We start from the raw sequence: 14,210 nt of genomic DNA on the forward strand, positions 1-14,210 counted from the left end.
TGCCTCCCCCTTCTAGACTGTGAGCCCGTTGGTGGGTAGAGACCGTCTCTATATGTTGCCGACTTGGACTTTCCAAGCGCTTAGTCCAGTGTTCTGGACTAAGAACACTCCTCCCCCTCCTCTCCCTCCCCATCCCCCCCCACCTTACCTCCTTCCCCTCCCCACTGCACCTGTATATATGTTTGTACGTATTTATTAGAAGTCATTATTTATAATTTATTATTATTATTTATTTACAATAAATAATCAATAAATAAATAATAAATAAATTTATTTATTTATTTATTATTAGTCATTAATGAATCAATAGATTAATAAACAATAAATAAATAAGGAATAAATTTATTTATTTATTTATTATTAGTCATTAATAAATCAATAAATTAATAAATAATAATAAATAATAAATAAATAGATTTATTTATTATTAGTCATTATTTATTATTTATTATTATCAGTGCTTAGAACAGTGCTTTGCACATAGTAAGCGCTTAATAAATGCCATTATTATTATTATTACTCTATTTATTTACTTTATTTGTCCATATTTATTGTATTTTGTTAATATGTTTTGCTTTGTCCTCTGTCTCCCCCTTCTAATAATAATAATAATAATAATGATGGCATTTGTTAAGCGCTTACTATGTGCAAAGCACCGTTCTAAGCGCTGGGGGGGATACAAGGTGATTCAGTTGTCCCATGGGGGGCTCACTAGACTGTGAGCCCACTGTTGGGTAGGGACCGTCTCTATATATTGCCAACTTGTACTTCCCAAGCGCTTAGTACAATGCTCTGCACACAGTAAGCGCTCAATAAATACCATTGAATGAATGAATGAATGAATGAATGAATGAATGAGCCTGCCAGAGACTGGGAGAATGTTACAGCGCCACCTTCTGGTCTTAAATGGGCAGCACCAACCGTGGTGGTGATGGAAAATGGAACAATAATAATAATAGCATTTGTTAAGCGCTTACTATGTGCCAAGCACTGTTCTAAGCGCTGGGGTGATACAAGGTAATCAGGTTGTCCCACATGGGGCTCACAGTCTTAATCCCCATTTTCCAGAGGTAACTGAGGCCCGGAGAAGTGAAGTCATTTGCCCAAAGTCACACAGCTGACAAGTGGCAGGTCGGAATTAGAACCCATGTCCTCTGACTCCCAAGTCTTTCAAGCCTGGAAGCATCCAATAATAATAATAATAATAATAATGGTATTTGTTAAGCGCTTACTATGTGCCAAGCACTGTTCTAAGCGCTAGGGGAGATACAAGGTGATCAGGTTGTCCCAGGTGGGGCTCACAGTCTTCATCCCCATTTGGCAGATGAGGTAACTGAGGCCCGGAGAAGTGAAGTGATTTGCCCAAAGTCACACAGCTGACAAGTGGCGGGTCAGAATTAGAACCCATGTCCTCTGATTTCCAAGTCTTTCAAGCCTGGAAGCATCCAATAATAATAATAATAATAATAATAATGTTGGTATTTGTTAAGCGCTTACTATGTGCCAAGCACTGTTCTAAGCGCTAGGGGAGATACAAGGTGATCAGGTTGTCCCAGGTGGGGCTCACAGTCTTCATCCCCATTTGGCGGATGAGGTAACTGAGGCCCAGGGAAGTGAAGTGACTTGCCCAAAGTCCCACAGCTGACAAGTGGCGGAGCCGGGATTAGAACCCACGACCTCTGACTCCCAAGCCTGGGCTCTTTCCTCTAAGGCACTCATCTGAACGGGATGCAAATAGGCAAGCCGTGAGGCAATTCCTAGGGAGTATCAATCAATCAATCGTATTTATTGAGCGCTTACTGTGTGCAGAGCACTGGACTAAGCGCTTGGGAAGTACAAGTTGGCAACACATAGAGACAGTCCCTACCCAACAGTGGGCTCACAGTCTAAAAGATCTATGTGTGCCTTGAGAACTGGGGGAGTTGAGGAGATAATAATTATAATTACGGTATTTTTAAGCGCTTATTGTGTGCCAAGCACAGTTCCAAGGCCTTGGGTTGATAGGAGGTAATTAGGTTAGACACAGTCCCACTCCTGAAATGGCGCTCATAGTCTTCATCCGTGGTTCACTGGAGAGAGCACGGGCTTTGGAATCAGAGGTCATGGGTTCGAATCCCGGCTCTGTCACATGTCTGCTGTGTGACCTTGGGCAAGTCACTTAACTTCTCGGAGCCTCAGTTACCTCACCTGTAAAATGGGGATGATGACTGTGAGCCCCACGCGAGAAAGCCTGATCACCTTGTATCCCCCCAGCGCTTAGAACAGTGCTTTGCACATAGGAAGCGCTTAACAAATGCCATTATTATTTTTATTATTATTTTACGGATGTGGGTACCGAAGCACAGGGAGGTGTCTTGCTCAAGGTCACCCAGCAGACAAGTAGTGGAGCAGGGATTAGAAGCAGCGTGGCTTAAGGGGAAAGAGCCCGGGTGTGCGAGGCAGAGGTTGTGGGTTCTAATCCCGGCTCCACCACTTGTCAGCTGTGGGACTTTGGGCAAGTCACTTCACTTCTCTGGGCCTCGGTTATCTCATCTGCCAAATGGGGATTAAGACTGTGAGCCCCAAACGGGACAACCTGATTACCTTGTATCTCCCCCAGTACTTAGAACAGTGCTTGGCACATAGTAAGCGCTAAACAAATACCATCATTATTATTAATATTATTAGAACCCTTATCACCATCATCAATCGTATTTATTGAGTGCTTACTGTGTGCAGAGCACTGTACTAAGCGCTTGGGAAGTACAAGTTGGCAACCCTTATGCTTTGACTCCCAAGCCTGTGCTCCTGCCGCTAGGCCATGCTGCTTCTCTGATAGATGTTCTGATTGAGATATTTATACGAAGCCTAATTTTGCCCTTCAGTACCTCCAAGCGACTCCATCGATCGATGCTATTCATTTGAGGGCTTACCATGTGCAGAGCACTGTATTAAGCGCCTGGGGGAATACGATCGAATCGGTAGACATGTTCCCTGCTCACAGTGAGCTTCCAGTCTGGAGGGAACTGGTCTAGTGGAAACAGCACCGGCCTGAGAGTCTTGGGTTCCGATCCTGCCTCTGTCTGTTGCCTGCTGTGTGACCTTGGGCAAGTCACTTCACTTCTCTGCACCTCATTTCCCTCATCTGCAGAATGGGGTTTCAATAGAGAAGCAGTGTGGCTCAGTGGAAAGAGCCTGGGCTTTGGAGTCAGCGGTCATGGGTTCAAATGCCGGCTCTGCCGCTTGTCGGCTGTGTGATGTTGGGCAAGTCACTTCGCTTCTCTGAGCCTCAGTTCCCTCTTCTGTAAAATGGGGATTAAGACTGTGAGCCCCACGTGGGACAACCTGATCACCTTGTAACCTCCCCAGCGCTTAGAACAGTGCTTTGCACATAGTAAGTGCTTAATAAATGCCATTTTAAAAAAATCCCTGTTCTCCCTCAAACTTAGACTGTGAGCCCCATGTGGGACCTGATTAGCTTGTATCTAACCCAGCATTTAGGACAGTACTTGGCACATAAAAAGCGCTTAACAAACATCACATGTATTGTTATTATTATTATTATTAAAGGGGCAGTATGGCGTAGTGGGTAGAGCACAGGCATGGGAGCCAGAAGGACTTGGGTTCTAATCCTAGCTCTGCCCCTTGTCTGCTGGGTGACCTTGGGTGAGTCACTTCATTCATTCATTCATTCCATCGTATTTACTGAGCGCTTACTGTGTGCAGAGCACTGTACTAAGCACTTCACTTCTCTGTGCCTTAGTTACCTCATCTATAAAAATGGGGATTGAGACTGTGAGCCCCACGTGGGACGGGGATTGTGTCCAACCCAATTTACTTGTATCCAAACCAGCGCTTAGTACAGTGCCTGGCACATAGTAAACCCTTAACAAACACCACAGTTATTATTATTCTAGACTGTGAGCCCACTGTTGGGTAGGGACTGTCTCTATATGTTGCCAGCTTGTACTTCCCAAGCGCTTAGTACAGTGCTCTGCACACAGTAAGCGCTCAATAAATATGATTGATTGATTGATTATTATTTAGTCTAGAAGGGACTCCCAAGGACCAGCTTCCCAAGTACCCCATCTGCATTAGAATAATAATGATGATGGCATTTATTAAGCGCTTACTATGTGCAAAGCACAGTTCTAAGCGCTGGGGAGATTACAAAGTGATCAGGTTGTCCCTCAGGGGGGCTCACAGTCTTAATCCCCATTTTACAGACGGGGTAACTGAGGCCCAGAGGAGTGAAGTGACTAGCCCAAAGTCACACAGCTGACAACTGGCGGAGCTGGGATTTGAATCCGCGACCTCCGACTCCAAAGCCCGGGCTCTTTCCACTGAGCCACGCCGCTTCTCATTATCCTTCACAATCTTAACAGTTTTGTGAGCCGGAAGCTCGAATTTCTTCTGTTGCAAACCCGCTCAGCCCAACTTGCTCCGTCATTGGTTTGCACGTGTATATATGTTGCCAACCTGTACTTCCCAAGCGCTTAGTACAGTGCTCTGCACACAGTAAGCGCTCAATAAATACGATTGATTGATTGATTGATCTTTCGCCACCTGATACAAGTTAATCAAGTGTATTTACGTATCTCTCCCCTCTTCTAGGACATCCACCTCGGTTCTCCTCTCTAAGGGCCCCTCACCAGCCCAACAACCAGAATCCCGCTCCTCCCCGGCGGGAACGCTAATGCTACCAAATCTTCCCTTTCCTCCGGTCAAGGGAAACGCAAGACTTCGGAGCCGCTGAGCTTAGATTTTATAGGACCGCTAAACGGGCGACGGTACGGGGGGGATATTGGACCGTCGACTAAGCCTGCCACCGAGCAGGCCCTGAGATATATATTGTACTTCCCAAGCGCTTAGTACAGTGCTCTGCACATAGTAAGCGCTCAATAAATACGATTGATGATGATGATGATGATGATTCTGCTTCATGTCCGAGTGTACCTTGGTTCCCGATTCGCAAATTAGCCCCGCTGCTCCTCGTTTGCCCCCGGCTTTCCAGCGGAGTTGAACCAGAAGGTGAGAAGACAGTAGCGCTGAAGAATGACGCCGCTGGTGGGTTTCGCTTGAAAAGCACAATAAAATTCTGGTTTCGGACCCCGGCCTCCTCCTCCTCCTTCCTCGCCTCTCCCGGGAGCTGTGGAAGGGTAATCGGCTCATCCCGTGCATCCTGCGTGAAGCAGGAACGGGAAACTCGGAGCGGGGAAGTGGGTTGCCCATGGTTTTTCAGGGGCGGAGCTGGAAACAGAAGTCGGGCTTCCCCAGTTTTGTCAGGCCAGTACGGCCAGTTCCGTATCTTTCCTTCAAAATGGGATGACTGGGGGGTTGTTCTTTCTTTGTGGGGGGGCGGAGGGAAGGGCCTGGTTTTCTCTGAAACACCTTGGGGTCACCTTGGAGGGGAGCGGAGCTCCCGAGCTAGGGGAGAAATGGGATGCATCATAAAGCCTCTCACCGGGTCCTGAGGGGCAGAACCTCTGGGAGATTTCCTTCTAGATTGTGAGCCCGTTGTTGGGTAGGGACCGTCCTTATACGCTGCCAACTTGTACTTCCAAAGCGCTTAGTACAGTGCTCTGCACATAGTAAGCGCTCAATATATACGATTGAATGAATGAATGAATTCGGGGTCCCACTTTGTTTTTTCATCAATAATAATAATGATGATGGCATTTATTAAGCACTTACCATGGGCCAAGAGCTATTCTAAGCACTGGGGTAGATACAAGATAATCAGGTTGGACACAGTCCCTGTCCCACCTGGAGCTCACAGTCTTAATCCCCATTTTACAGATGAGGGAACTGAGGCCCAGAGAACTTAAGTTCTCTGGAGAAGCAGCGCGGCTCAGTGGAAAGAGCACGGACTTTGGAGTCAGAGGTCATGGGTTCAAATCCCCACTCCGCCACTTGTCAGCGGTGTGACTTTGGGCAAGTCACTTCGCTGCTCTGGGCCTCAGGTACCTCATCTGTAAAATGGGGATTAAAACTGTGAGCCCCCCGTGGGCCAACCTGATCACCTTGTAACCTCCCCAGCGCTTAGAACAGTGCTTTGCACATAGTAAGTGCTTAATAAATTCCATTATTATTATTATTATTATTAAGTGATGGCGAAGTGGCATGATTGATATAGCCTGAGTCTGGAGCCAGAGGGACTTGAGTTCTAATCGCCGCTGTCTGCTGTGGGACCATGGGCCAATCACTTCACTTCTCTGGGCCTTATTATTGTTAAAGAGAAGCAACGTGGCTTAGTGGAAAGAGCACGGCTTGGGAGGCAGAGGTCATGGGTTCTAATCGCGACTCCTCCACTTGTCTGCTGTGTGTGGCCTTGGGCAAGTCACTTCACTTCTCTCTGCCTCAGTTACCTCACCTGTAAAGTGGGGATTAAGACTGTGAGCTCCACGTGGGACAACCTAATTACTTTGTATCCAGCCCAGCACTTAGAACAAGGCTTGACACATAGTAAGTGCTTAACAAATACCATTATTACTATTATTATTATTATTATTATTATTATTATTATTATTATTATTATTATTATTATTATTATTGCCCAAGGTCACACAGCAGACATGTGGTAGAGCCAGGGTAAGAACCCAAGTCAGTTCTTCAGCTGCTGATTCCAGCAAATGGTGCCTGGAAAGCAGGACGGTTGGTGACGGAGAAAGAACCGGAGGCAAGAGAAACAGAACAGCGTGTCCTCGTGGAAAGAGCACGGGTCTGGGGGCCAGAGGACCTGAGTTCTAATCCTGCCTCTGCCACTTGTCTGTTGGACAAGTCACCTCACTTAGAACTTAGTGCTTGGCACATAGTAAGCACTTAACAAAGACCATCATTATTATTAGGGAAGGCAGCATGATCTAGTGGAAAGAGCATGGGTCTAGGAATTCCAGGGAGAGAGACATTCCTTATTTCCCAATCCCTTTTGCGTCGCCCTGACTTGCTCCCTTTGTTCTTCTTCCCCAGCCCCACAGCACTTAATAATAATAATTATGGTATTTGTTAAGCACTTACTCTGTGCCAAGCACCGTTCTACGCGCTGGGGTAGATACAAGGTAATCAGGTTGTCCCACATGGGGCTCACAGTCTTAATCCCCATTTTACAGATGAGGTAACTGAGGCACAGAGAAGATAAGTGGCTTGCCCAAAGTCACACAGCAGACAAGTGGAGGAGCTGGAAATAGAACCCACATCCTGACTCCGAAGCCATGCTGATTTATGTATATATCTGTCATTTTATTTATTTGTATTGATGTCTACCTCCCCCCTCCAATCAATCAGTGGTATTTATTGAGTGCTTATGTGTGCACAGCACTGTGCTAAGCGCTTAGTACTCGTGGCTTAGTGGAAAGAGCCCGGGCTTGGGTGTCAGAGGTCGTGGGTTCCAATCCCGGCTCCGCCACTTGTCAGCTGCGTGACTTTGGGCAAATCACTTTACTTCTCTGGGCCTCAGTTACTTCATCTGTGAAATGAGGATGAAGACTGTGAGCCTCACATGGGACAACCTAATTACCTTTTATCTCCCCCAGCACTTAGAGCAGTGCTTGGCACATAGTAAGCGCCTGATAAATGCCATCATCATCATTATTATTATTACTAAACTGCGCGCTAGACCGTGAGTTTGTTGTGGGCAAGGAATGTCAGTGTTTATTGTTTTATTGTGCTTTCCCAAGCGCTTAGTACAGGGCTCTTTACCCAGTAAGCGCTTAATAAATACAACTGAATGAATGTGAAGGTCCTGAACCCCCCACTCCTCTGCCACTAATCTCCTCACTGTACCTCGTTCTCGCCTGTCCCGCCATCGACCCCCAGCCCACGTCCTCCCCCTGGCCTGGAATGCCCTCCCTCCGCCCATCCGCCAAGCTAGCTCTCTCCCTCCCTTCAAAGCCCTACTGAGAGCTCACCTCCTCCAAGAGGCCTTCCCTGACTGAGCCCCCTTTTTCCTCTCCTCCTCCCCATCCCCCCACCCTACCTCCTCCCCCCCCAGCACCTGTATATATGTTTGTACAGATTTATTGCTCTATTTTACTTGTACATATTTACTATTCTATTTATTGATTTTTTTTATTTTATTAAGGCCCTACTGAGAGCTCACCTCCTCCAGGAGGCCTTCCCAGACTGAGCTCCCTCCTTCCTCTCTCCCTCCTCCCCCTCTCTATCCCCCCCTGCCTTACCTCCTTCCCTTCCCCACAGCACCTGTATATATGTATATATGTTTGTACGTATTTATTACTCTATTTATTTTACTTGTACATATCTATTCTATTTATTTTATTTTGTTAATATGTTTTGTTTTGGTCTCTGTCTCCCCCTTCTAGACTGTGAACCCACTGTTGGGTAGGGACCGTCTCTATATGTTGCCAACTTGTACTTCCCAAGCGCTTCGTACAGTGCTCTGCACACAGTACGCACTCAATAAATACGATTGATTGATTGATTAATTCCCTGACTGAGCCCCCTTTTTCCTCTCCTCCTCTCCATCCCCCCACCCTACCTCCTCCCCCCCCAGCACCTGTACATATGTTTGTACAGATTTATTGCTCTATTTTACTTGTACATATTTACCATTCTATTTATTTTGTTAATGATGTGCATTTTGCTTTAATTCTTTGTGTTCTGACGACTTGACACCCGTCCACCTGTTTTGTTTTGTGGTCCATGTCCCCCTTCTAGCCTGTGAGCCCGCTGTTGGGCAGGGACCGTCTCTATATGTTGCCAACTTGGACTTCCCAAGCGCTTAGTGCAGTGCTCTGCGCACAGTAAGCTCTCAATAAATAGGATTGAAAGAATGAAATCTGAAGTCCCCCCCCCCCGAAAAAAAAATGATAGCTGTGCCCAGGGCCCAGAATCAATCAATCAATCATATTTATTGATACGTATTTATCCTGCACAGAGTAAGCGCTCAATAAATATTATTGAAAGAATGAAATCTGAAGTCCCCCCCCCCGAAAAAAAAATGAGAGCTGTGCCCAGGGCCCAGAATCAACCAATCAATCAATCAATCAATCAATCGTATTTATTGATACGTATTTATCCAGAAGGGGAAGAAGCCACTAGATGGCAGTAGCTCTTAACTGTTTGCCCCCAGAAAGTTGTTCAATTTTCCTGAGAAAAGGCTGGCAACTGGCAAGAAGAAAACCCCTTCTTCCACTTCTGTTTGCCTAATAAGTGATAATAATAATAATAATAATAATAATAATAATAATAATAATAATAATAGCATTTGTTAAGCGCTTACTCTGTGCCAAGCAGTGTTCTAAGCGCTGGCGTAGATACCAAGTCATTAGGTTGTCCCACACGGGGCTCACAGTCTTCATCCCCCTTTTACAGATGAGGGAACTGAGGCCCAGGGAAGTCAAGTGACTTACCCAGGTCAATCAATCAATCAATCATTTATTGAGCGCTTACTGTGTGCAGAGCACTGTACTAAGCGCTTGGGAAGTACAAGTTGGCAACATATAGAGACAGTCAATCAATCAATCAATCAATCGTATTTATTGAGCACGTACTACATGCAGAGCACTGTACTAAGCGCTTGGGAAGTCCAAGTTGGCAACATATAGAGACAATCAATCAATCAGTCAATCGTATTTATTGAGTGCTTACTGTGTGCAGAGCACTGTACTAAGCGCTTGGGAAGTCCAAGTTGGCAACATATAGAGACAGTCATCATCATCATCATCAATCGTATTTATTGAGCGCTTACTGTGTGCAGAGCACTGCACTAAGCGCTTGGGAAGTCCAAGTTGGCAACATATAGAGACAGTCATCATCATCATCATCAGTCGTATTTATTGAGCGCTTACTGTGTGCAGAGCACTGGACTAAGCGCTTGGGAAGTCCACGTGGGCAACATATAGAGTTGCCCAACAGTGGGCTCACAGTCTAAAAGGGGGAGACAGAGAACAAAACCAGACTAACAAAGTAAAATAAATAGAATAGATGTGTACAAGTAAAATAAATAAATAAATAAATAGAGTAGTAAATATGTACAAACATATATACATATATACAGATATATATGTCAAAGTCACACAGCTGGTCAGTGGCGGAGCCCGGTAGGTGATGGGTTTCCCCTGACGGGCTGGCTAGGGCTACAAATCTCTCACCTTCCCAGAGGATGAGGGGCGGACTTAATTTGGAATTTATTTAACACCCTTCAGGCCCAGAAGCAGACAGGTTGGAGCGGCCCTGATTAGGGTTCGGTGGCCCATTCATCCATTCATTCATTTAATCATATTTCTTGAGCGCCTACTGTGTGCAGAGCACTGGACTAAGCGCTTGGAAAGTGCAATTCAGCAACAGAGAAAATCCCTACCCAGCAACGGGCTCACAATCAATCAATCGTATTTATTGAGCGCTTACTGTGCACACAGCACTGTACTAAGCGCTTGGGAAGTACAAGTTGGCAACATATAGAGACAGTCCCTACCCAACAGTGGGCTCACAGTTTAGAAGGGGGGAGACAGACAAGAAGACCAAACAAGTAGACAGGCGTCAATAGCTTCGAAATAGAGAAATGGAATTATAGATATATACGCTTCATTAATAAAATATATAGAATAATAAATATGTACATATGTGTACTCCAGGGCTGTGTGGCAGGGTAGAGCAGAGGGAGGGAGTAGGGGAGGAGCAGAGGAAAAGGGGGGCTCAGCTGGGAAGGCGTCCTGGAGGATGTGAGCTCTCACGGCCCATCGAGGTAAGCTCGTCGTGGGCAGGGAATGTGCCTATTATATTGGACTCCCACAAGCGCTTAGTACAGCTTAGAACAGTGCTTTGCACATAGTAAGCGCTTAACAAATGCCATCATTATTATTATTATTATTACATCATCATCATCAATCGTATTTATTGAGCGCTTACTATGTGCAGAGCACTGTACTAAGCGCTTGGGAAGTACAGTGCTCCACACACAGTAAGCGCTCAATAAATACGATTGCGAAGGAGATAGGGTGGAACATCAGGATGGGAAACTAGAGGCCAGGCAAAAGAGGGAGAAGACAGTGTGGTCTAGTGGATAGAGCACGGGCCTTAGAGGCAGAAGGACCTGGGTTCTAATCCCGAAACTTCCCCTTGTCTGATGTGTGACCTTGAGCAAAACACTTCACTCCTCTGTGCCTCAGTTCCCTCCTCTGTTGAGGATGAAGACTCTGAGCCCCATGTGTTACAGGGACTGCGTCCAAACTGGCCAGCTTGTCCCTACCCCAGTGCTTGGCACATATTAAGTGCTTAACTTACTATTAAGTGCTTAGAGAAGCAGCGTGGCTCAGTGGAGAGAGCACGGGCTTTGGAGTCAGAGGTCATGGGTTCGAATCCCGACTCCACCACATGTCTGCTGTGTGACCTTGGGCAAGTCACTTAACTTCTCTGCGCCTCAGTTACCTCATCTGTAAAATGGGGATGAAGACTGTGAGCCCCACGTGGGACAACTTTATCACCTTGTATCCCCCCCAGCGCTTAGAACAGTGCTCTGCACGTAGTAAGCGCTTAATAAATGCCATTATTATTATTAACGGATACTGTAAAAATAAAAGGACAGCGCAGCAAAGCCGCATGAGTAGGAACTTTGAATTTTTCCTGCTCAGACTGAGTCTCCCAACATAGTCATGGGCACGACGACAGTTTGTTGTTTTATTTTAATGGTGTTTGTTAAGTGCTTACTATGTGCCAGGCACTTTTCTAAGCGCTGAAGTAGATACAAGCTAATCAGGTTGGACCCAATCCATGTCCCACTTGGGGCTCACGGTCCTCCTCCCCATTTTACAGATGAGGTAACTGAGGCCCAGGGAAGTTAAGCAACTCGCCCCAGGCCACCCAGCAGACGAGTGGCGGAGCCGGGATTAGAACCCAGGTTTTTCTGACGCCCGGGCTCTAGCCACTAAGCACTGTACTAAACGCCGGGATAGATTAAAGCTAACCAGGTTGGACACAGTCCCTGTCCCACATGGGGCTCGCAGTCTTAATCACAGTGTAGTGTGCTCTCATCATCATCATCATCATCATCAATCGTATTTATTGAGCGCTTACTATGTGCAGAGCACTGTACTAAGCGCTTGGGAAGTACAAAACTCCCAAGCACTGAGTACAGTACTCTGCTAAGAGCCAGCACTCCATCTAAACCCCCTGATGGATCGATCGATTGGAAATCCCGCCCAGAGTGACCTGTGGGTCGCCATCTGATGCCACACTGCCTTAGTTGTATTTATTGAGCGCTGACTGTGTGCAGAGCTCTGTACTAAGCACTCGGGATCTGATGAGTCTGGAGCCTCACCAGTCAATCAGTTTGTATTTATTGAGCACTTACTATGTGCAGAGTATCGAACTAAGCACTCGGGAGACTACAATATAAAAATATAACAGCTGGTGGACTCATTCGGATCAACCATTTAAATTCTCTAGACTCTAAACCTGTTGTGGGCAGGGAATGTGTCTATTGTAAGGCACAGTAAGTGCTCAGTAAATAGAAGCTGATTAAATCGCGAGGCCCCAGACTCATCAGATGTAATACTAATATAAAGGATAATTATGGTATCTGCTATGGGGAAGCAGCGTGGCTCAGTGGAAAGAGCCCGGGCTTGGAAGTCAGAGGATGTGGGTTCAAATCCCGGCTCCGCCACTTGCCAGCTGGGTGACTTTGGGCGAGTCACTTAACTGCTTTGTGCCTCAGTTCCCTCATCTGTAAAATGGGGATTAAGACTGTGAGCCCCACGTGGGGCAACCTGATCACCTTGTATCTCCCTCAGCACTTAGAACAATCGATCAATCGTATTCATTGAGCGCTTGCTGTATGCAGAGCACTGTACTAAGCGCTTGGGAGAAGCAGTGTGGCTCAGTGGAAAGAGCGCGGGCTTTGGAGTCAGAGGTCATGGGTTCAAATCCCGGCTCCGCCAATTGTCAGCTGTGTGACTTTGGGCAAGTCACTTAACTTCTCTGGGCCTCAGTTCCCTCATCTGTAAAATGGGGATTTTCCATATTTTTTCCCTTCAAGGCCCTGCTGAGAGCTCACCTCCTCCAGGAGGCCTTCCCAGACTGAGCCCCTTCTTTCCTCTCCCCCTCGTCCCCCTCTCCATCCCCCTGTCTTACCTCCTTCCCTTCCCCACAGCACCTGTATATATGTATATATGGTTGTACATATTTATTACTCTATTTATTTATTTATTTTACTTGTACATTTCTATCCTATTTATTTTATTTTGTTGGTATGTTTGGTTCTGTTCCCTGTCTCCCCCTTTTAGACTGTGAGCCCACTGTTGGGTAGGGACTGTCTCTATGTGATGCCAATTTGTACTTCCCAAGCGCTTAGTACAGTGCTCTGCACATAGTAAGCGCTCAATAAATACGATTGATTGATTGATTGATTAAGACTGTGAGCCCCCCATGGGACAACTGGATCACTTTGTAACCTCCCCAGTGCTCAGAACAGTGCTTTGCACCTAGTAAGCGCTTAATAAATGCCATTATTATTATTGGGAAGTACAAGTTGGCAAAATATAGAGACAGTCCCTACCCAACAGTGGGCTCACAGTCTAAAAGGGGGAGAACGGTGCTTGTCACATAGTAAGTGCTTAACAAATACCATTATTATTATTATTATTATTATTGGGAGAGGACAAAGTAAAGGAGGAAGGGCAGAGAGGGAGAAGGCAGGCAGATTGATAGATCGGTTTTTAACCTATTTAACGGGGCAGGTCCCAGCTTAAAGGGGTGACCTGTCGATGGAAAGACCCATCTTTATCTTAAATGTCAGCTGGAGTGAGCGGAGCAGAGCGCATTTGGGAGCCAAGGCTTCCCGCCCAACCCCTGTGCCCCAGATTTCCAAACCCACCCAACTGTAGCCCACTCAGCCTGATAGCTATCAGCCCAGCCAACTGTTTACCAGATTGCAGGTGGCTAATCGGATTTCCCTGACTCGATTTGACTCGACTAACTAAATCACCACCGCACTGCATGCAACTAACCGGATAATGGTGCATTATACCATTTAACTAACCCCATTATGTGCAGGATGGGTTCATAATCTGGACTAATTGCTGTGGCCCGTGGAACAGGAGGAGGCTGGATGTTTTGTCTTCGTTTTATAAAAGAAAAAAAATTCAACCATAGAGCTGAAGACTTAAAAAGCAGCAGATGTGTTTCAGGTGAGATTTTATACATTTAAAGCTGGGGATCTGTAACGGGTGAACTACTCTTGGAGATTCTCAGCGTGACCTGTGAGCATGTCGTTC

At 46.1% G+C, this 14,210-nt stretch overlaps 1 protein-coding gene across 1 annotated transcript in view; it reads left to right on the top strand.

Moving 5' to 3' along the window:
• The window catches only part of SKAP1 (src kinase associated phosphoprotein 1), a 413,802-nt gene extending 408,899 nt beyond the window's left edge, over positions 1-4,903 (top strand). Inside the window, exon 13 of the mRNA XM_038754037.1 lies at positions 4,594-4,903. The gene's annotated coding sequence lies outside the window, so the exon portion shown is untranslated. The remainder of the gene's footprint in view (positions 1-4,593) is intronic.
• The last annotated feature ends 9,307 nt before the right edge of the window (positions 4,904-14,210 follow it).

The sequence above is a fragment of the Tachyglossus aculeatus genome, chromosome 11 (assembly GCF_015852505.1).
Source record: "Tachyglossus aculeatus isolate mTacAcu1 chromosome 11, mTacAcu1.pri, whole genome shotgun sequence".
Lineage (NCBI taxonomy): Eukaryota > Metazoa > Chordata > Mammalia > Monotremata > Tachyglossidae > Tachyglossus > Tachyglossus aculeatus.